This window comes from Daphnia pulex, chromosome 9 (genome assembly GCF_021134715.1).
Source record: "Daphnia pulex isolate KAP4 chromosome 9, ASM2113471v1".
NCBI lineage: Eukaryota > Metazoa > Arthropoda > Branchiopoda > Diplostraca > Daphniidae > Daphnia > Daphnia pulex.
The window spans coordinates 3877068-3902167 of NC_060025.1; the positions used below are offsets into that span (position 1 = coordinate 3877068).

The 25100-nt window shown below is 37.3% G+C and overlaps 1 long non-coding RNA gene across 1 annotated transcript; it reads right to left on the bottom strand.

Annotated features, from left to right (window-relative positions):
* Positions 1-1161: 1161 nt before the first annotated feature.
* Positions 1162-23578, bottom strand: LOC124202479. The gene is made up of 4 exons (XR_006878178.1): positions 22810-23578; positions 22654-22720; positions 18841-18843; positions 1162-1174 (listed from the first exon to the last, which is right to left on the bottom strand). It is a non-coding gene; the product is annotated as an uncharacterized LOC124202479 (long non-coding RNA).
* Between the last annotated feature and the right edge of the window lie 1522 nt (positions 23579-25100).

Here is a 25100-nt window from a genome sequence, read left to right on the forward strand (position 1 = left end):
TTTCCATCAAAATCAGAATTTCACATTTATCGTCTCTCTTTTAAAGATCGTGTCTTTCTTTAAAGTGAAGTAGACAAACTACCAGACAAAAAAGAGGAGTTCCAAGAAAAGGTAATTAACATTGGCACGGTGAGCGAGCTTAAAGGGAAGGAGAGCGAGCTCCAGAAGGTGGGCAAATTGGAAGTCAAAAAAAGTTCTTTTAACGAGTTGGCCGTCGAGAGAGATGCGTCTACGAGAAGTCCCAGCACTGAAGGTAAAATCTTCATCATTTCATAAATTTTAATTTCTCTAACCGTGTAAAGTAATTTGTTTGATGTAGGCTAAATGAACAAAATTTGAACTTAAATTTGCCCCAATGGTCCTTCGAACTAATTGAACGAACCTTAAAATGACTATAAAATGTTAGTATCAAGCATTGAACCCTCGTTCGGCACCTGCATCACGAGGGTGAGAAAAGAGTCGGAAAATCTACTAGACCAGAACGATATCAAAGTTGCTGGGTACTTCTTGATTGCTTGTTTCCAAGGAAATTTTTCTAACGTCTCGGACTCACTGCACCACATTCTGGAAAAAAAGGGGAGCAACGAAGTAGCATAAAATGCCATACATGGCTAGTCACGCGCACAGAGCATTAGAGTTTAACACTCGAGTCCAGAAGATAAGTAGGAATTCTGTAAGCTTGAGGAAGAAAAACATCATCAAGAAGCACTGAAAAAACAGGCAGCTGCAAAAGCCGAACAAGTAGAAATGCAATCGAAAGTATTAATGTAATTGGCCAGAATTCAAAAGAGGAAATCGGATATATAAAGAGAGAAAGAAGAATTGGCGCAAGATGTCTCAAGCAATTGCAGCCCACGGGTGAAAGCAGCATAGTAGTATACCTATGGCTTTCACACCTCCAGCCACACCGGTGAAAACAGCTATCGAGAGAAGCAAGGAAGCTCTGTTAGATGCGATTCAAAGATCTGACGCTGCAAAGAATTCATTAAAAAAATGGATCTCTTTGAAAAATTACGGGCTTTTGTCAGAATTCTGAAATTACGGGATCTCATCAAACTGAAAACGTGCCTCCTGAAGACATGAGTCTTCTTAAAGTATTGTCAACAAGAACTCGTGTTACCAACTGGTCATGTTAAATTTTGGCAGTTAGACCAAGACTTCTGTCAGCAACAACCTATGTCCTTCCAACAAAGTCATTTCTTTTTGCTACGTCCTTGACTTGTTTGTCAATAAATATCTCAATCAAATTGTTTTCTCTTTCTTAAAATGGACCCGCTAGCTCTGAATCAGTCGTCTTCATCCGGCGGGGGAACCCTTGGTTAAGTTTAATTTTGGTAAAAATTAGAACCTATAGGACGTAGCATTTTGACAAAGAAGCCTTCACTAGCTTCCAATCACCAACGGTTGGTTGGTACACCGAAAACGTGATAAGCAAAAACTTCGAAAGGATCTTATAATGTGGAGTAAAATAATCAGGACTAATGCTAGATTGAGGTCGGTTTACGCTTTTTTATTGTCAAGAGGTTCTTCGTCACTTGTAATTTAGCCTTCCGTAGTCTTTCCTGAAACTCAGGATCATATCCTACAGCGGGGAATGTGGAATATCATTCAAGAAACAGAAAAGTAAAAATATTTTGTGATCAACCCATCAATGCGCAAGGTTATCATACAAACATTTCCATGGTTCCTCTTGCATATCGTTCACATCTTCGTTTTTTCCTCGTCTGTTTCTCGGCTATCGTCTTGGTGTTCCTAATCTAAAAAGGTTAATAATTCTTTTGTTATCACGTCTTTTCTGTAGAAATGCGTGTATCTTATAGCATTATCACATTTCTCATGCAATCAATGAATCTCTTGCGATTTCAGACACAAAAAATAAATCAGAGAAGGATCACTACTTGAATCAGTGGAGTGCAGCTTTCTGCTAATTAATTTTGCACAAAACCTTGATATTTTTTACAACGAAAAGTGATGTATTGTGAAATGTTCCAAAACGACTGTTCAATATGCACTCTATAACGACCACGTAAATGCCAGCAATCCAACAGTTTGAATTTTTGTTTGAAAGTTAACGTTGTAAAAATTGAAAATTTTATTAAGTAAATAATCATTTTCATAGAATAAACAGATGCATACTGCGACTTGCAGGTTCCCAAGGATAAATTCCTTATTCAAAATGTTTAACTGTAACGGGATCATTGACCTTGCCAACACGGTTATCATTTACACTTGCTTAGTCTTCTTCATTAACATTTATTGATTTAAAAATTTTATTGGCTCTAGCATAATCGACGGATTTATTTAATGCTGCTATTACCTTAACCGCTTTGACATTTAATTATTTGTTGCAGCTAATCGGATATTGCTAACATCATATAGGAAATTTAAAAAAAGCAAAAGGAACAGTATTTATCATTCTCAGTATCAGTTCTTTATAGCTACATTAGCAGAAAAAAAATCTCAAAGTATAAAAGCAAATGGCAGACATCCTAACTTACAGAAATTTTTTTAAATACACGTTATTGATATGCCGTTGATAAAGAAATATCCCATATCTCTTACTTATCAAATAAAGTGTTCCTTCTTTAAGGAAAACAACTCTTTACACAGTTTCATCTAGACAGATGCCACGCAGATGCACGAAGAATTGTCCCCACGTCATGCTAGTTTTAGCAGATGTATTAATCCGATGGTTGCACCTATTGCACCGTGGAGTCCACGGCCCTCTAGTGTCACATAGTGCTATTGCGCCGTGGATCCACGGCGCTCTAATGTCACTTGGTGCTATTACACCGTGGATCCACGGCGCTTTTGGGGCAAAACATGCTATTACGCCGGGGAGTGTATCCTAGCGAGAAAAATACTTGTTTGTATTATTTATGCCATTTGAAGTCTCCCAAGATTCACCTTGTCGCTTTAACACAGTCACTCCTACTGCGATTGCTCATAATAGCAATGATGTCCGCTGTGATCGACATAGTTAGAAACAAAATCGTACATTAACCTTCAAAAAGAAAACGGACCTGCATTGAAATGTCCAACAACTAACAGTTACTTGTGTTAGTATACGCTAGCAGTTACTAGTGGCATGTGCCGCTAATGGTTATGCCACAGCCGCGATAAAATCCGTCGGAAGTATTATGGATAAACAACGACGATAGATTGGCTGATGCATCTGAATTCATTTCAATCTGGTAAGGGACATCTTTATCCTACTTTTCGACCTATGCAAATAGTCATTATTAAAAAATGAGTAACACTGCAACCATTAAGATATTTTTACCCTTGTTTCGTACTAGGTAACTAGGACTAGGTACTAGGTAACCAAAGAAAACCGAGAAAGCAAAAGAAGGTATAGCAGGGCAGTCCGCGCCACCTGGTATCCACGGCGCAATAGCATATTTTGACACTAGAGCGCCGTGGACTCCCCGGTGCAATAGATTTTTCTGATTTGGATGTTCCTTGATTTTCTGTTTTCTTTTCAGTTGTAAAAAGATTGCCCGAAGGACAACCCCGAAGGAATCTTGTTTTTTCTTAAAAATTAAAAATATAATTTTATTTGTATTTTTTTTAGTATTAAAATGAAAAGAAACCGTACCACAAATCCGTCTTCTACATTGGGTAGGCTTTTCTTTTTTGACCTCTCCTTTCTAACTCGCCCGTATAAAAAAAAATTAAATTTGCTAATTCAAGTAACGGTATCAAGGGTTTCTACTAGAATATTTCTGGCTGACGTTTGCACCCAAAGCAGCAAGTAGAAACTGGGTATAGAATGCGTGGTATTGAAGTTTCATACTATCGCCTATGTAATAGATCCTCGCTAACTGATGATGTCATATTAGGTTTTAAGAACGTGTGAGGGTGTTAATTGAAAGGTTGGAGCACGTAATTAAGAATATAATGATTTAATGGTTACGTGACTTAAGTCTTGTTTTATTTCCGCACAAGTCATCAAATGTAACTTGAGCATTTATAGAACTGTGCAGTTAGACGTCAACTGTGTGGCAATTGAAATGCTTGAGTATATAAGATTATGTTTACTAGTTAGTTGTGGCACTGCTATACGAGAGATCAGACCTGAATTTAGTTAAGAGTTAGCCAGAGCTGTTAGTTGAGAGTAACCATGAACGCGTTTACGGGTGGCGCTCATTTGCACACCCTAAACCCTATATTTAAAAAATGATCAACGTGAAAAAATCTACAACCTTTATAAATAATTTTTGGAAACCTGTCTTGCTAGTGCATGGACTTGCTAGGACTGGGTTTGTAATATTATTTGATATTCATTTATAAAAACTGTTAGAACAAAAATTCAGTGGCCATTTATTTATTAGTATGTCATAGTATTGTATATGGACTGGATTCAAAAATTTGTTCGTGAAATATTCTGACGAGATCCTTTCACGTCCTTCAAATCGTTCTCCAGATGACACCGAAGAAAGCTATTGAAGAATGCTTATGTTAGACAGATAAACAGATGTTAGAATAGTTGGGGATTCCAATCAACCCAGTAATCGACGAACAAGGCAATGCGATTGAAGTTGATCAAATTGTCTTCTCAGGAGATCATGTCATTTGCAGCCAGAGGTGGCGTGTGTGATGGCCGTTGGCTATATATTCCACTTAAATCTGGTAATTTGACTTTTTCTTTTGTAATGTTAAAGATCAATCGTTACAGCATAATTTACCATCGTGTACCAGAATCGCCGTCTCGGGACGTTTGGAATTCAAAAGAGAGTGGCGTCAAGTGGCTTCTCATCAACTGCAATTGTTCAGAGTGAATATGATTTAAAAAATGCCAAACCATTTTGCCCAATTTTGTAGTTTAGCGTGTTATCCCAATAACATGTTTTTCTACAAAGTAAATAACTTTAATGACATCATTTACTATAGTTGAAGCATGACTCCTTATTGCAAACTCATAACACTTTCATACTATAATTTCGGGTTGGTTCTATACTAGTGGTGGCAATACTAAGTAACGTAACTGCGAGTAAGGTAGTTAACGAAAATACTATAAAAATACTGTTAATGTAAATGTTTGGCTGGATTGTAATTTTAATTCTGAATTTCATGTTCTGTACTCTGTAGGCTTTAATTGGCTACGTTCCCAATTCCTACTTCAAAATTGTAAGCCACAGCACATTTTCACTGAGACGTGACTGCGAGTAAGGTACTTAATGAAAATACTACGTTTGGCTGGATTGTAATTATAATTCTAAATTTAATGTTCTGTAGGCTTTTATTGGATACGTCCCAATTCCTACTTCAGACTCAGAGTTCAGACTTCTAACTTTCCAAGATCAAAACTTCCAACTCTGCAAAAGTTCTACTTTTCAAATTTCATAATCACCTCTCACCTCATATCACCTCATCTCCTCACCACGTGCAATGGCAGAAAACTCGCACTCTTCTTCAGCTACACATTCAATTGTGGAACAAGAATCTGAAAATGAAGAAACTGAAGAAATACTTCAAACATCAACTCCGAAGCGTACAAGAAACACATCAAGTGTAACTTTAGATGACATTCACGACGAAAATGCATAGGAAAAAGTTGAGTCCTCTTCTCAAAATAATACAGAATCATCGTCTGTTTCTCGTCCAAACACTCCAAAAACAAGAGGGCCGAAGAAGAGGAACCCTATTTGGCAATATTTTGGATGTGAAGGATGGAAAAAAGATGTCCAAACATTTTGTCTGGTCAAGATACAATATAGAAACAAAGAAGATATAGATTGCAAATATGCCAACAAAAGCAGAAATACAACATATTTGAAATTTCACCTAAAGAACCAGCACAAAGAAGAAATGAAAAACTGAAAGAATATGAAAAGACAGCAGCTGAAAATAGAAAACAGCAAACTGGGACACGGCCCGCGAAAACGCGAATTGGGACACAAATCGACGATTTTTTCTTTAAGTAAAATACAAAAAAAATCGAGGTTCATTGCAAAATCTAATTTATTAAATTAAAAATATAGGGGGGATACTCAATTAAGCAAAAGGACGTAATATAATATTTAGAATTAAACGAGATATCGTTAATTGAAATTTAATAATTTTGCTTACGGCCAAAAAATTTGGCTCGGTGTTGGCTGTTAGCAAACAACATTACGGCATAAGGAATATCTAGAGTATAAGTAGATTAATCCCGTAAAAAATTAACCCAAAATATAGAGGGTGAAAAGTTCTACAATAGGGTATAAGGTTTTGTCAATATTTTGAATATTTATTGAAATATTTCATTACCAGGAAAAGGAAGAAAAATGCGAATTTGGGACAGCAGATGCGAATTGGGACCCGATTTAAATTTCATTTCCATTTAATTGCACGATTTCATTCCAATTGAAGGCAAACATCATAGATTTAGAACTGTTACCAAAATCAATTATAAATATCTGCTTGGTTATGAGTATCAAACGCACGTTTATCTAATTCGACTGCCTAGATTTTACCAGTACGCCATTAAAGTTTAATAAAGGCATAATTTCCACTCTGTATATTGATGCTACTTAAGTATGCTGTCCCAATTCGCATCATGGGCTTAAATGGGGAACACAAAACATAAGTAAGATGAATAAAATCAACACTTTGTTAGCAAAATACACACGTACATACAAAACAGTATCCTGAACCTACATACATAAATTTTTCTTACAAAACTTTAGCTTTATTTTATTTTTAATATCGCAAGTTTTCGGCTAGTTTGGGACATTCGCAACACGGACGTCCAATTTTCCAATCGAATTTCTCGAGAAATAAACAACAGAATTTCACCTAGTTTTTTATTTTGTAAATCTTATCCTTTCAAGTTAGCCTAATGAGTTAATAAGATATTCAAAATAATTTTTTTATGAATAGTTTTGATCCACTGTCGAAAAGTTCAGCTGACGAAAAAAGCTTTTTGACAGCCTAATGTTTAAATTTTTAAAAGAAAATATCTCAATATTTTTCTATTGCACCATTCTTGGTGTCTTAAGCAATTCGATAAAGAAAAAAATTCTGCGTCGAATGAAATAATGAGTTTTTAAAAATAAGTCTGTCCCAATTAGCATTTTTTGTCCCATGATTACACGTTTTGTCCCATTTTTTTTTATAAAGGTGTATATTCGCCAAGGCGAATGTTACCCGACTTTTGTCCCATAATTCACATTTCGTCGATACATGTAAATGCCATAAGAAAGTCCATTAGGAAAAACGCTGTCCCAGTTCGCTGTTTAAGGGTTTTACCCTAAAAGTAAGAAACCTTCCGAAGCTGAATCAGGAGTATCCCGATCTTCAGGAGGAATCGTCGACTTCTTCAACAAACCATCTTATTCATCTAAACCGCGGGTCAAAATCTGTGTCCTCAAAAAAGTTTAGCCTACAAAACGTTTAAAGAGGATCTCACTCGCCTAGCAGGATGCACCTCCTTTTCACTTAGTATGGTAGATAGCAGTTATTTCCATGCATTACTGTTTCATGCAAAAGTTGCATTGCCGACTGTCTTCCCAGCCGAAACATCCTCAAAAAATGGGTTTTGGATTATTCAACAAGAGTGAAGAAAAATGTCGCCGTATCGTTAAAAGATGCGAAGAATTTTTCGTGACAATGGACATTTGTAGCTAGCCAGGACTCGACCAATTTTATCTTGGTATTGTAGCTGTATTCTAAAATCCGAAGTCATCAAGAATCAAAGTAGCTGCATTGGCGTGTAAAGATTTTTCTCATCCACATACTGGATTGCGTATTAGGCAGCTTTTTGAACAAATTTTCGTTGAATGTAAATTTTGATGTGAAGAAAGTTATCCGTTTCACAACTGATAAAGGCACTAACGTTATTAATGCTTTACAGCCGTATAAAGTAATTCAATACGTTTAAGCAACTCCATTGCTAGATCAAGCTGAGGACCTGACCCTGAACGTACTGATGACGCCAACGAGGAAATTGAATTAGATATTGAAATAGCTGATGAAGATAGGGACGATGACGACGAACTTCTTTCAGACAATGAGTCAGACGATGGAAATGGAAACGCGGAAGAAAATGGAGATCCTAAAGCCGACAAAGATGATGATGTTTATGATTCTGAACAAGAACATTTCCGTCAAGCATTTCCAAAAAGGATGACATAGGTCGCTCATGCCTTAAACATTATTTTTCACAAAATTTTGGATGTAAGCAAGTCCTGCTTAGGCAAACTTAAAAAAAGTCTTGTAATTGTTAAAAAAGATAAATTAAAAATTAAAAGGAACTCATTATCTAAGTACTGAGACTCATCCACAATCTAAATGTGATTTTTTTAGATTGCAATTCTTCAATACTCGAATTTCTTCTTAGTATATATTCAATAATTCAACTTCAAATTTTCAAAATTTTCTTTCTTTTTCAGATTCACATACTCAACTGTTCGACCGTAGAAGAATTCGAAACACTTCGTCTTCCGCTTCCGTTGTACAAGAAGATTCTAATATTACTGAAATGAAAAGGGAGGTGGAGCAGTACATTGAAATCTTGAACAAAAGAGATTTTCATGAGGAAGTGGATCCCTTCGTTTACTGGAGAGAAAAGTCCAGGAGATTTCCGAATTTGTCGTCGATTGCTTTGCAGTATCTCGCCATGCCAGCTACTTCTGCCTCTGCAGAGCGTCTCTTTTCGTGTTGTGGTCTTTCTTGCAAAGGCAAGAAAACAAATGTCTCCTCTGTCTTGTTAGAATCGCAAACATACTTTGCCAATTCAAGAAAAACTTTGACTTTTTATTTCTCAGTCTCTAATTTTCTATTTCCGTTCTTATCGCTTAGTCCTTTCTATCCTAAAATTGATCTTAGCGAACAGAAATTGTAATAAAAAGAAAAAACTTAGTTGCAACTTGTTGTGAGAAATATCCAAACTAGGTATATAACTAATAGAAATAATTTCAAATACATCATACGTTTCCTTGTCCACTTCAATTTTCTTGACATCACTTCTAATAATTTTTGCAGCAGTTTCAAGAATTACAATTTTTTCTGCTTCAACTTTTCTTTCAGAGATGTAGTTATTTTTCAATTGTACTTTGTAGCACTTATCAAGGATGGAACCAATAGATGATGAATTGAAAGCAACACAGTCAGGTTTATTTGGTGAACTTATTATGTTGATTGAATCACCAAACCGTTCTATTAATTTAATTTTCGTGTACCTTACTGAATATGGTTCGTATCCAAGTGATGCCATTTTATTACAGATGTATTGCATAGTAACTCGTTCCAAGTTATCCACACTTTGTTGATATTTTATTGTTTCCTTAAATCCAAGTAATCGAGAGTTCTCAATCAACTTTGTCAGAGCAATTTTTATCTTTTTGGCAACATTTTTTATTGATTTTAATGGCATCCTCTTTAAGTTACAGAGGTTACTGTAGCAATCTTTATGATAACCAACATCACTTAGAACACAATCCACAATTGAAGAGATTTTTGAGAACACTTCCAATCCCCAATCATAATTTCTTTTTTGACAAACTTGACAAACATGACATTGTGTTTGAATGTATCTGTTGTTACATATATCATTGTTCTTTTACAACTTTTTTATTCATGAATGATTTCTTGGTGACAAAATAAACATGTGTCATTGTTAGATCTATGTTTCCTCTTTTCATGGATAGGCGTAATGTTTTCTTTGTTCGTAAGAAACTGACGAATTCGTTTTTTGTTGACCAAATTTTTACGACAACTCTCATGCACTTCAGAAGTCCTTTCTGTCCTGTTCCCACGATTTGTTGGAAAAGAAAAAGGAACACTCCCATGATCTCTGACTTGGAACAAGTTTTGTATCTTTGTGAGTCAATTAGAAGATGAAGCAGATTGTCTTGAAGCAAATTTTATGGAGCGTGTAGAATAAATAAATTAAATGAATTGCACGTGGTTTATAATTTTATAATAGCTTCTTGGTACGTTAATTGTTAACAACTTCAATAGCCAACAGCTTATTACTGAAATATTGTTTTACAAGGTACAATTTACTCTCGGAAACAGGTTATTGGCTTTATTGGCAGGTTTTATTTTCAGGTTTATTGGGAGGTAATATTGGCACAGAATGAATATCACTTGCACGTATGTTGACTTTAAAGGGTCGTACTAATCAGAAAACCATTAAAATAAGCAGTAAGTCGTGCTTGGAAAACTACAGATCAAACGTACCACGAACTAAAGCTAGTTCAAAATAAAATTAAAATTCTTGTTCTATGGAAGAAACGAACAAATACAAGATTAAATAAGGTGTAACAGATGTAATGTATTACTGCATCACCTTATAAATTTTTCGTGGGTTTGAACAGGTTTTGAAGAAAGATGTTATAAGAATAAGGATTAAGAAGTCTCAAGCTGCCAAGTTAACTACGTTGCAGAAAATTTAAGCTAAAATGAAAACAAAAATGGACCCTAAGCACAACCCCAACACTTCCTTAACATGTATATAGAATCGCCCAACAAACACAAATAGCTAGCTTTAACTACTCACTTGTACCGTGTTCCATCATGCCAACAAGATGCCACATTTATCATCATCCCCGAATTTAATAATTATGTTTTAGATTGCTACATCTATTTTCCTGATCTCTTATCGTTGTCACTTTAATGTTAAAATTTTTCCTTATTATGCATTTTTACAAATATATGTTCTTTTTTATTTAAATTTCTAGAGGTAATCATACGTATTGCAAATATTTCTTGTGCTTGTCAATATATACATATATATATACACCAGAAATACGCAGTCAGAAGCAAAAAACAAATACGGCATGAGGTGTGAGGCAGAGTGGCTTCTAGAATGTCTTCTTTAACGCCTTAAGAGTATTTAAGGCTACGAACATATCCAAAAACTGATATGGCTTCCCCTTCCAAGCCGTGGCACCCTTTTAAGACTTTTCAGTGGTGTTAGCTGTCATTTCAGGTATGAAATGTTTGCGATAGAAGCTTTTTCCAAGGAAAAAAGGCCGTAAACTTCTCGTTGTTATTTCTTTCGATGAAGTATTTAAGACGTCGTTGGTTTTTTATGGTTTCGCAGACCTCAGTACCAATCCAGTTCTCAACCGGGATTAAATAGATCATCACGACGATGCAGACCCAGAGTCCAAGACCCGATACTGACATCGCTGAATCCCCGTTTTGGCAGACCACGCCCTAGATTTTATGGCTAGGCAACTACATGAAAACTAGATTCAGCCTTCTGGGGTATTTGCCTCTGCTGGTGATTCGTCTGGCGACGACTTGCATAGATTGGTCGTCACTGTCATCATTTCGTTTAGAGGCTGGTGGCTTACGAATATTGGCTGTTGTTAGTGGTTGGACGTCAACCAATATGAAATTTTTTGAAATTGGCTGGGGCGGCCAATATTTCAAAAAAGAAATGAGGAAAGTGTTAAAAATAGCTTAGCTCATCCCACAATGTCGAACAGATATTTTGTGTTACAATATCCCCCACACGCTTTTAAGTGCGTAAGAAATCAAATGTATAATCACTCTATTGTTCAGGTAGTATAATTTATAGATTAATAATTTGACATGCACTATCTTACTTATTATTTCCTGATTCTTCTACTTTGTATTTTTTGTACGGGACGGAAAATAGGGTTAGGTGGGTCAATTAGAGCTTAAAAAATAGCATCGCTTGCTATATAACATATTTGGTACGTGCAACATGTATGGTTTACATTTCAAGCCATATGGAAAACATTGTTAATTACAACTTAAAACTACTTTGCTTTATCAGATGTTTGTTATTGTCTTGACTTTTGAGTGTGTGACTTTAACGGTCTATTACTAATATTAATAATATGTCTTCTTTCATCTCTTCTCGGTCCCGAAAACAAGTTAGAATGAAAAAAGTATGCTAAAAACACAAACGAAACAGCTAGATTTTTTACAGGAGAATTTTAGACCCATGCTTGTTTCGACGAACAACGTTATGCGTAGCTTGATTTAGGAGTTTACCAACTTCACATTTGACTCATTCGTGTCACAATTTATTTTTATAGTTTCGACAGCAATGGGCATATAACTTCCCCATGGACTTCATGTTCACAACACAGTTGCTCTATGGGCTGAGCAAGTGCTGATGGACTACAAGAAAAATTCCATGCAAATTAGATACAGCCCAGTACATCAATTTGTTGCGATTCAATTAGTGGCCAAACCTTGCCGGAGAGAAACTCAACATACATAATTTTTTTCCGGTCAACACTTCCAAGTCTGCACGTGACTTCATTGCTTCAAAAAACAAAAATGTCATGGGCAAATGGCCCAAAAAATCAGGAGACCTTATGCCTCTAAAGAATTAAGGTGTGTGCAACCGTCCTTACTCACGACTTCCTCGGATCCAGAGAGCATTTAATCTTTGTTCTTTTTAAAAACACAACCGCACGACGTCCTCTTCTTTTGTAGAATGGATTGTGTTCGATTTCTTCTATTTCTGAGGGGATAGAGAGAGAGATAGTTCATCTTCTGTGGTAAAAAGCTTGCGCTTATGTCCTTTGTGTTTTTTTAATCCTTGGATGTCGGTACTTCGACCCCTTCCACGTCCTCAATCAAATATCTTTGGCGTTGTCGCTGGCGGTAATGGCACGGGACTTTTCAGGGCAGTTGGTGTAGTTACTGTTTTTGTTGAAGTCTTCGAATTACCCGGCACCTCTCGATAGTTAATCCTCGTATTTAATTTTTGTCCGTGCAGGAGTCTCCGCTCGCACCGTCCTTACTCACGACTTCCTCGGATCTAGAGAGCATTTAATCTTTGTTCTTTTTAAGAACACAACCGCACGACGTCCTCTTCTTTTGTAGAATAGATTGTGTTCGGTTTCTTCTATTTCTGAGGGGAGAGAGAGAGAGATAAAAGGGGTTCATCTTCTGTGGTATAAAGCTTGCGCTTATGGCCTTTGTGTGTTTTGTATCCTTGGATGTCGATACCTCGACCCCTTCCACGTCCTCCGTCAAATATCTTTGGCGTTGTCGCTGGCGGTAATGGCACGGGACTTTTCAGGGCAGTTGGTGTAGTTACTGTTTTTGTTGAAGTCTTCGAATTACCCGGCACCTCTCGATAGGTAATCCTCGTATTACATTTTTGACCGTGCAGGAGTCGCCGCTCGCCACCAGCCTTACTCACGACTTCCCCGGATCTAGAGAGCATTTGTTCTTTGTTCTTTTTAAGAACAGAACCGGACGACGTCCTCTTCTTTTGTAGAATGGATTGTGTTCGATTTCTTCTTCTTTGTCGTCACCCAAATAACCAATGGAAGAAGCTTTACCTACAGATCGGCCATAACTGTAGCCATGTCTTCTGTAGCTTTTAGACATCCTATTAAAATATAAGAAAAAATAAATTAATTTTGAGGAAAAACTTCCTGATCATCAGATTCAAAACTATTATTGATGTCCTATCTATCCTCACACACAGATAAATTTAAAACATCGACGTAAAGATTACCCTCTCGTATAATTCTTCTCACTCTTGCTTGGGATATCCCACTATCACTAGTTCTTTTCATTCTAAAATGTACCTCGAAAAAAAATGATGGTATCGTTTGGCGAAGGCGCTGAGTGGCGATGGCGTGGGAAGTAACACCGGTCTGCACCTGTAACGTATTACATTACGCATGAAAAAATTACCTATCAATTTGTCAAATGTGAATCCAAACAACTAGACGGCGATGACAGAAATGAGAAGAGTGTGGATAATTCAGTATTCTGTACAGTTACGGCCACAAGATTCAAATTTCAATCCTGATAGAATAGTTTTGTAATGCCAGGAGGAATTTTCACCACTGAAATGATTTTTTAGATAAATTACCAAGGCAAGAATAACAGGTAATTCCATTCCAGAATGCATCAAATAGTTGACGAAATCCACGAGAAGATGTAATCCACTTTTCAGTTGAAGAAGACGAGATCCAGAAGGTGAACTCGTCAAATAACGAAATAAAATGACGGCCAATTCGATAGCGGCTAAGGTTGAAAAAAGAGTGATTGGTCGTTTTACATATTGCCAGTACATCAAACGATTTCAATTAACACAACACGATGCAATTAGCGATGAAACAAGAAATTTTGCACTTCCGCAAGAGTAATTCAAGAATAAGTATTTGCGTGTTCAATTATTGAAAAACTTAACAATGCTGGAAACGCAAGGAATTCTGGCAAAATTTGATACAAACCGTGTTTTTAACCTTCATATAGACTCCCTTATCAATTAAAAAAAACTCCAATGTCCCCATCGGCAGTCAAGTCAGAATAGAAAACATTGCGCGATGAAAATTTGTGTCCTTGTCCTCGAGTACGCATGTTTGGCAATACTGATACTCAGAGTTCTCTGATAACTCATTCTTGAGCAAGGAACCGTAGAACGCATTGAACTCTTCATGTTAAGTCTAAATGAATATTGGATATTGTAAATAAATAAATGGTCTAGAACTTTGAAAAAAATGCTACTAAATGAGCAAAACAAACAGAATTTTCTAAAACCCCTACGATTGTTAATAAAATTTTATGATGCCACCAAAGTCAGAATGGTAAAGGAAAACAATATGTGACCGTATAATCTTCTGCCTGGGATGGCTTTTAATACAGTTCCTTTGTGCTAGGAAACGAGACAATAGTGCAGAGCTGTCCTGGAGTTGTCCATGGTATAACCAGAAACCCAGTTGACGATGGTGATACATTTTGGTACTCGGGCATGCCAAATTCAAGATTCTCTAGTCTGTCTCGATGGAATAATCTAAACAAAGAATTTTAAAACAAGTTCGAAAAGTTGCTGCTATTGAAGCAACAGTTGATTTTGAAAAAGAAATGCAGCTATGCGAACAATAGAAATGCGGGGAAAAATATGTTTCAAAACAACTGCTACGAAGAGAGCAATTTCAAAATGAAACATATTTAAAATCTACTGCCATGTGAGTAAAAGAGTAAAACCTGATCCATCAATTCAACATAATAACGCGGGGAGAAATGTTTCAAAACAACTTCTACGAAGAGAGTAATTTTAAAATGAAACACATTTAAAATCTGCTACTATGCGAGTAATGTATTTGACAAAATAACCACCGTATGTGGTTTACGCCATTCACCGTTTTCAGAACAGTGGCTTTGTGAACTGTACTTCCGCCGACGTTATAGAACTTGGCACTCTCATCGTCAAAGCACGTGATGGCCGAATTCGCGCCAAGCAGCAGTGGAAAGCAGATGTTGGATCCAGTAATGTGCGTGGCGATTTCCGCAGATTGTGATCGATCGAAAAATTACTTTTGGTTTTTGCTGATTTGGATTGAAGAACGGGTTAATTACTTTGGGGATAAATAAATAGTAATGTGTTTCCAACAATAGGTTGACAAGAGGAGGACGGTCTTAGACCCAAGTTCCAGAGGGAACCGAAAAAGTTTTGTTGTTGTTGTGTGATTTTAATTTAATTTGTAAAACTTTGCATGTAGGAATTGACGAAAAGGGATTACTGTAGCCTACTGGGAATGAAATTTTGCGTAATAAACATCATTCAACATCACTTGATGGAAATTTTCCTCTTCTTGGATGGTGTTTTGTAGCCAAAGGTTTCATCAATTGACATTGGTTCCGAAGTATTGATCTTGAAAATATCATTCTAAATAAAAATCTTTAATTACTATCCCGTTCGGTTAGGTTAGGTTGTGCTTTAAAGCACAAATTAAAAAATTAATAAATTAACTTACACATTCTATATCAAGGGCAAGCTCTTCAAAAGATGCCACTACTTCCAAGCTTTCAATCACTTCTCCACCCTTCGAAAAGTTTGCTTTTATTACCAATTCAACAATCCTAGTGCGATAAGTACTCAAAACATCATTTTTTTAAATACTCTGGTTTGAGTTCAGAATCAAGAAGCCGACAGTGATATATTTTTTACAATACGGGATTCGTGGTCTTCCAAAACTAGATTAAATACCTAAAATAAGTCAGGTTAATAATAAATCATTATTTTATTATGATTATTATTAGAAACCTACGTACCTTTTTACAGTTTTCGATCTGGTGAATTATGTCACAACTGAACGAGTAGGAAGGCGAGTCCTGCCAAGTTCAGCCAACATTTCTCGGTCTACTCCTTATTGTTCGATTAACCTTAACTTTCTGCGGATTCCAAACAATACAGCAACAGGGGAATGTGGGTTGGACTTAATTCCTTGTTTTGCCACTGTTCAAACGAAAGTACCATTTTAAATATAGTAAACTTTTAAGGACTGACTATGCAGTTGGAATCAGAACAGCTTGGGGGGGGGGGCAACATCAGCATCAGACGACAACAATAAAATGGAAAAAAGGAGAAACCAAATATATGGCGTGCATTTTGCAAACAAGTAAAAGGTAATTAAATAAAGACGACTTGCAAGATCTCGCTTGAATCTTGATTGAAGTCAAATTACATACAGTCTCCTCCATAAGTATGGGATCACCCAGCGCCGTTCCATAAGGCGGCGTGTATTTTTCTAGTTGGTGTTTCGGGTGACAAACAGTGAAAAAACGACTTAAAATCACAAAACTTGGAATTTCTGTCATTTTATCTCTTTTGTATTGTCTGAATTTTTTAAATTTTCTAAAAGTCTCTCTAAAAGTAGCTCCAAAAGTATCGATGAAGCAATTCACCCTTGCACGAAGTGGCTGTGAGGCTGCTTGTTTGAATTTTAGGAAAGGAAGCTAGAGGAGGACGACTAGCATGAGGTGGGGATCATGGGATCAATGCGTTTATTAATAACCTTCTCGCCTAAAACATGTTTTCATATCAAATATAAGTGTTTCACATTTAAGATAATAATAATCAAGAAGAATTATATCTGTTTGTGTCACTTTGGTGGTGACTTGAAAATTCAGACAAAAACAAAAGAGATATAATGACATAAATTCAAATTTTTGTGAATTTATGTCTTTTTTGGGGAACTTAATGACTTTTTTCGTGAAAGTGGGCCGTGAGCTTTGCGCTGTAAGCCCCGCCGCTGTTCCTGGAAATCAATTGGGTGTTCAAAATCAACCCCGACACAGACAGACACCGGACAGGAAAGAAATAAACGTTTTTACTTCATTGAAGGTTAGGTCTAAATTAATTTTTAATTCATTGTTTGATAAAAAATTTAATTGTTTTTACTGATACTTTTTTGGTATTTTTGTGAGCAACAGTCGAGATAGAATTATGAAAGAAATTTGTCACTTTTGTGTTTTATAACAGTTGAAATTCCAAAATCTCAGCAGCGGGAACATATTTCTTTATCCAAATTTTGTGACATCATGTTACAATTAATGAAGAGCCGACTTTTAGATTGGGTATACCATAATTCAAGGACGGATGGCAACCTGTTATAATATATTTCTCACAAGAAATTTACTTAGTTTCTTTGTGTCAATCCCAACATCTTTCAAGTAAAGTTTACTTCGCGGATAGGATTTTTTGGGGGGACGGGGAAATGGATTAATTCATACAACGGGAGCTCAGAGAATCAAGATTCGATTTGCATTTGCACAACTGATGGGGCCATATTCCATCTTTTGAATAATCAATTGATGAAATACATTTCAAAAAGAGGTCAATTTAAAAGTCAATGTGAAAATGGAAGACAGTTGGGTGCTGTGTCACTCATGGATAGACTCTAAATTCGCTTCACCTTTCACAACTTCCCACGCGATTTTCAAAAAAAAATATGCTCCTTCACTTCATTTTATTCCCCCACCCCCTCCTTGACGTAGTATTGAACAAATTTCGGTTGACACAAAACAAAATAATTCCAAGGATTTAGTCAGCCTGTTCTATTCTAAACAGAAAGAAGCGGAATTGAAATCTTGAATCAAACATTTTAAAATGTTGAACAGAGCCTTTGCTCGGATCCTGTGTGGACGCTGCCCAAGTTTATTCCACCGCTGCAAGAGACACTGTGGCAAATCAGGAAGCAACAATACAATTAGTTGAAACCTCAAAACTGAGCTGGAAACGATTCCAAACGTGTACGTCATCCATCACGACGTGTCATCTGTACACTTTGCGCTTTGTTTTTCTATTACAGCATCACCACCACAATCTTGGAGGATCGGCGACAACGACGAAGATTTCCGCCCCTTCGACCGGGCCAACAGTCGGCCGCTCTCACACACGAATATGCGGAGTGGCTCCGAATTGAGTCCATTGGCGAGCAGCCAGACTTTTGCATCGCGGTGTCATAAATCGACATTTTTCCCCATGTGATTACGCCTTCTTACGCCATAATCTTTTTTTTTCTTACAGATTGCTGCAGTTTCATTACGTTTGAGGATAAATGAGGTTCCGATCTTTAGCCAAGCTGTCACATTATTTGTTCATTCAAAGGGAAAACACTAAATACATGATACCGCGTGTAATCTTGTTACCATAGTTACCTAAGGCCAATATGGTTTTTTGAACATTCTGTCGCTCTATTTTCGTAGGATCAAGATGCCTATTTGTCAATTTATTCACAAATTTCAGTAAAAGTTTCCTTTATTTCTCGTACAGTCTAGGAGTATCTTAGTTATTGTAAACACAACACAGCATTACACAGAAAGGTGTATTTCAAATAGTAACTTACAGTGCAGCAGTGGCGGACCAACTCCGAAGATAGGGAGTTTTACAAATCACACTCGATTACACAAGTTTATGCTTATCTATGTGTATTAACTGTTAACAATAATTAAGACGTAATTCCGAACGAGCTTAGTGAAATCATGCGTATTAAATTTAATCCTTCTTGTGGCGACGATCTTAGCGCAGTCAAGCGTGAAATCTTGTGTCTTCTTTTGTGTCCTTTTGTCGGTGACATTCCTTTTTTATGCCGATGTCACCTGTTGTTGTTTGTCAACAACCTATTAGGTTGAATTAGCATGTTGATGTTCTTCTCTGCTCATGACACCACGATAACGCAATAAGAATCATACAGGCCGTTGTTGCTAATTTTTGTTTGTTTTTGGGTTCTACAATGCCAGCCATGGCCATGGTCAACATATTAATCGACATATTTCATGTAATTTTCACAGGGTTTTATCGCGACTTCGTCAACGGTGACGTTAACCTCAACGCCACATCCATTTCCAAGTTCTTGAAATTTTTTCACGTAATGCATCCTTGATAAGATCTGTGATGCCAACGTCCATGGATGACGATCTGAGGTATCTCCGGAGTGTTTTTTCACAAGGTAACTTCATCATTCCTGATTTTCTGATAAATTTATAGGATCCCGGACTTCTTGATTTCACCTGTTTCCATTCTCATGCTTTTTCATTTTGTTGTTAATCTGGTCCAACATGATAGTGCTTCATAAATCTTCTGTGGAAACGGCTTCTATTTGTTTCACAATTATCATCTCGTAGATATTCAGGCCTTTAATGGAACTTTTCTATTCCCTGACTTCATTTTCCAACTTTTGATTTCTTCTCTTTAGTCTAAGGAGACGCTGCTGTAAACTTCAAATATGCTTATGCTTCTCAATTTCATTTTTTTAGGAGATGCTGGTCGCAGCATTCCAACTTCCGTGTCTGAGTTGCCCAGCTCATTAACTGCCGAATCGGAATTTCAATCACTCACGTCATAATCGGGATCAGAATCACTCACGTCATTTTCGGAATTACTCACGTCACATTCGGAATCGGAATCACTCACGTCATTTTCGGAATCACTCACGTCATATTTGGAAATTCTCCGACCTGCTGGAATCGCAGTCAACATCCAATACTTGCCCGGACGTAGTTTCATTGTGTATCATCTCGTTACAGGCACCCATAATTCTTGGAGTAATATGAGCTTCCCATCACTGCTATTATTAGCAGCTTATGATAGTAAATGATGTAAATCATTTAAATCAATAAATGTGTAAATTTTAGGAATAATGCGATGATATTTCTTAAATTTTAAATTAGAAACCTTCATTTGATGCACCGCTAACTAGCTGGTTTGTTATCACATAGTTTATCCGTTGTTTTTTTTCGTGGTGGCTGATCGGACAGATCAGCTTCATCTCAAGGAATAGTGGGTTCTATGGCAACTACTTCCATAGAGCCATAAAATATTGATGAAACCGCATTCGGTAGTATTTTTTTTTTGCTCCCGCTTGTACAAATGGGTGGAAGCTGTCCTCACTGAAATGTTTTTCGCACACAATTGCGTTTTTTTTAAATTGCATTGTTTTCTAACAGGTCGTAATCTATTGCAATTTTCAATCACACTCAACCACATTTTCCTTCGTTCGTCGTCGAATGGCATTCCACAAAGATTAGCATGTTTAGCTACGTTGGCATCCCTTTTCCCACTCACGGAATTACATCCGTTCACTATACATTTGAGCTGAGCCATGATTGCAAAGAGACTAAATGACCTATTCCATGGCTGACTACTAAAATCATTCAAAGCGCAACAAGTCTCATTTCTGATTATTTTTTGTCTTTATTAAGACTTCGACTCATTATTTTTCCTTTAGTTATAAAGTGGGGGGGGGGTGAGCAAGTCGAACATAGCGCATAGAAAAGGATGAAAACATATCCGTCAGAAAAAGGAAAACAAAATGAAAAGAAAAACTGTTTTTTTATCTGTATGTTTCCCAACGTTCGAAAATTATGTAAATAGGTTTAAAAAAGAGACGAAAGATTTAAAAAAAATGTTTCAAATTTTGCCGGTCGCAGACGTTCAGTTGTAAGCGCTTCTGGAACCTGGCCGCTAGGTGGTGACCGGAACCAGACTTTGATCCCAAATTGTGTTTCCTTACATTTTCTAATGGTGCAGGCTTTGCTGCCGCCTCTTCACTAACCTCTCCATCATCATTAAGAGTCTGAGGGTTTCCTAGTATTTCTCCAACCTAAAAAGGAATTATAAAAAAAGAAGTTTTGATTTTTTCACTTCCAGCCACAAAAGGTTCAATATCCAAAAAAATTACAAGCTTCCTTTTATCTCTGCCTGCAGTTGCCTTGGTAGCAACATTGTTTACAGCAAACTTTTTTGCTCTAATGATGGTAAAGTTCTCAAGCTGACCATCCACGATTAGATAATTTAGACTAACAGCCAATATCCCATATGCATAGGAATACTTTCCATCAGAAATGAGAAGGCGGTAACGGTCACTGTTATCTTCTGGTAGAGATTTGTTACCCTATTGTAAGAGAAGAAATTGTTAAAACTCTACAAATCAGGAAAATTCGTTCTAGTTTTCTATACAAAAACTTGTAGAATAGTGTTTTCATTAGGCATGCCATACCCAACGATGTTCTACATTGATAAACAAAGAAATTTACAATTTCATCTAAACATTTCAAAAAAAATTAAAATTACCCGAATTACGCCGATGATTTTTTCTACTCATTTTTCAACTTCAAATTTTGTTAACGAGGACAATTTCTTTCAGAAAACGTGCTCGAGCAGTTTTTACTGACAAGGCGAAAAAGTAAAATGGTGGGGAAACAATGATCAATGACGGTAAACAAAAAACCAAGGCATAACGTGCTGCGTTGCACTGTCAACAAACATTTCAATTAGACGATTAGCTATAACAAGATAAATATTAAAAAATTACGAAAAAGTTTAGTTTTTGAAATAAACATTTAAACTAAGCAAAATATAAATAATGATGATTATTTAACTGTAATTCTAAACCACATTAAAATTTCGAAATTTTGCAACGTTGCACTAAACTGCCATTTTGGGATCATGGCACAATGACGGATTCCCATAAGTAACACCGTTTATAAGTAAAAAAAATATTTTTCTGCTCATAAGTAAACAAATTCAAATATCTTCTTTACCATAAATAAAAGTTGTCATAAGTAAATATATTTATAGGTAAACCTAGGTTATTTACATGAGTAACAATTTCCATAAGTAAAAAGTATTATAACAACGTCGCATTTAATAAAACAAAAAATTATCTCGCAAGTAAAATGTATTACACGCTAGTAATTGCAGAAGAACTTTTTGTCATTGCGACTAAGCTTCATAAGTAATTTGTTTCACAAGTAACACCAAATAAATAAAACGTGTAATAATTTGCTCATTAGTCATTTTGTTCATAAATAAAAAGTTCCCACTGTAACAATGTTCCATTAAAACTTTTTGTCATTGCGACTATGCTTCATAAGTAATTTGTTTCACAAGTAACACCAAATAAATAAAACGTGTAATAATTTGCTCATTAGTAATTTTGTTCATAAATAAAAATTCCCACTGTTACATTATTCCATTAAAACTATGTTTCACAAATCCCGATTAATTTTATGATTTATAAGACAACAGCCTACTCATGAGTAAGTAGTTTCATTAGTAAAACCAGCGATAATAAATCGATACGCTATATACGGCGATATATGGCGGTTCTTTTAAAAAAGCAGCCTTCTTCCGTCTTGAAATGTAATAGTTTTAGCTTATGTTGCTATTATTTTAAATATGTGCACGCACGTTATTCAGACTATTGAAAAAAAAGAAGATAACGCTGAATAATTTTTTCCTCCAATCGACCTTTCCTTCTAGACAGTTCGTTGAGTCGAGTTTTGAAACACATTTCTTATTTTTCATTTCTTATCATACGTGGATTGTTCTATCAGGAATTTTATAGTTATGTAGAAAAATTGCGAATAATTTAAACATTCTCTTTGACTGGAAACCCTGGCGGAACTGTCGCCAATAGCAGCAGTCACAACCCAGCCGGAAGGTAAAGTCGTCTCGTACAGCGTCCGATTCCACTCAGAGTTCCTCGTCGTTTTACTGGAAACGGATAAGAAGCAAAAGAAAATGTGTTTGTATCATCGCAAAATCCAAGAAGGAAATAAGAGAAAATGGATCAGAGATCCCACCTGTCATCGGTTCAGTCGGGACGCCATGATCCGATCCAGCGAGGCGGGTGTGGCCATAGCCAACGGCAGCAGCAAAACAGGCATCATTCAACTCTTTGAATTATCGACCGATCAATCCAAATGGATGGAACGTCAATTCACATCCGGCCGATCCGCCATTTCGTTTGAAATGTTGGGTCATTTCATCGTGGGCTACGACGACCACCAAATTTTCATTTGCCATCCGGACGCAACTAATAGCCAATGGCGGATGCGCATTCTCGAACGGCTGCCCAATTTTTTTATTTCGCGATGGATTGGCTATCCTCGCCAAGTTTCCACCTGAAATTGGAAAAATATTATTAGAAACTCTAAAACAAAATCTTATTCAATTATCCGGAAATTCCATCGCCATCAGTTCACTGCATTTGGAAGACGGCCATCAGCTGTCACTGCGGATCCGCTTATTTCTATTAAGTCCCAATTACAACAGATCCCGACGCCGGGAATTCACCATCAAAGCCGAAAATGTACTCAAACTGAGAAGTGAATTCAACGATGAACGCAGTCGCTATCAGCTGGGCTATCGCGTAACCAACGACCGTTCCTATCGCGTCAAATTGTTCAACTTGTCGGGAAACCAAGTCGACGAAATCCTGACAGCCATGAAAGAATATCAGGTCAGCAATTTCGAGGAACTGAGTAAAAACGTCGTCATCCAGCGGGATGTCGAATTCAAATCCTTCGACAGCCAAACGCAGAAAGAATTCCAGAAACTTGCCAATGTAATTACCAGTCCAGGAATTCACAACAGCACCAACAACACCGAGGAAACGCAGAATAACAAGTCGTGTGATGACGTGATGTTTGCGCCGTGCAACGACCAGTGCCACAAGATGGAAGGATCGTTTGAGACCGACAATGTCGCACTGGTCATTCAATTAAGAAGAAATTTCGATAAATGCCGGGCCGACGACTGGAAAGAAAAGTGGGAAAATACGTCGAAATGGAACTGCAACAATTGAAAGAGAAACAAAATTTAGAAATGTCGGAGCTGGAAACCGAGTGAACGGAGCGGGGCATCGACAGCAGAAGCAGCTCAAATGTGACGCGGGAACACCTTTTAATTCGTGAAAAATCATTTGAAAGTGTTTCCTAATCAACTGGTCCGCCTGCCAGACGAAAATGTTTCCTGACGGACTTTTGGCCGGCAACGAGACGTTTATACGGATGAAGGGTGACGACTGGGAGAAAGAAACTGCCAATCCATCGGTGAAAAAAAAATAAAATGTCTATACCTCTGGGTCAATCGTTCGTCTTGCTGGATGAATCGGATGAATCTCATCAGTTCAGGAACATGACGTTGTACGGGCAGGATCCAGTCAACTCCAATCAAACCATTGGCCCACCATTGTATCGCCTGTTGGAAATCAGCCCGCCAGATCGGATCATCAATCGCCATCCGGAATATTTGGCTTACGGGATCCGGAATGGCACAAAGTTGATCCTCTTTACCGATGGCGGGAAAACGTTGGGAAATGTAATTATCTTGGCCAACGAGAAACTGGTGAGCGGTTCGTACGAGCGACTCACGAAGCTGTCGCAAACGGGTGAGACGATGAAGCTGTTGACCCGATCCTTGCGTTCGATTCATCCGGTGATTGCTGACGCCAAAAGAAGCGCCGTTCACGTAGTCAAAATGAGCAACAGTGACGATAGTCTGACACGTTCGACCGGCTACCAGTGGGATCCCGTCAGTAGCGCCAAGGGCAACGTGACGGTCACAATCATTCCGGGAAACGACCGGAAACTGGGCGGATGGATCCAGGAAACGTAGAGGCCGAGGAAAATTCCTTTTACAGGTGGATGGATCCGGACGGCATTGGAAATGTTTGACTCGGATGGTCGGCCAGTTCAGGGTCCAGCTAAAAACAAGTCAGACGATCCATCGAGTACAAACGACGGCAACATTTTATGGGATTCCGACAAGCGGCGGATCATTAGCGATTTATCTCCTTACAAGATGAGCGACCAGACCATTTCCTACTACGGATTTAAATCTTACGAGGTCAACAGCTCCCGATGGCGATTTGTCGAATCCAACGTGATGGAAGGAGGATTTGCATTGACTGGATTCAATTTCCTGCGATTAAACAATTCTCCGCTGGAAGGATCTTTCACTCCAGTCGACCAACAGTCGACAGTTTATGTGGCGTCTGACTGGATTCGTCCATCTGAAGGACTTTTAGAAAGCACAATGGAGGAAGACTTGGAAATCACAGCACATTTGAAAGCCATTGTGACAGTCAATG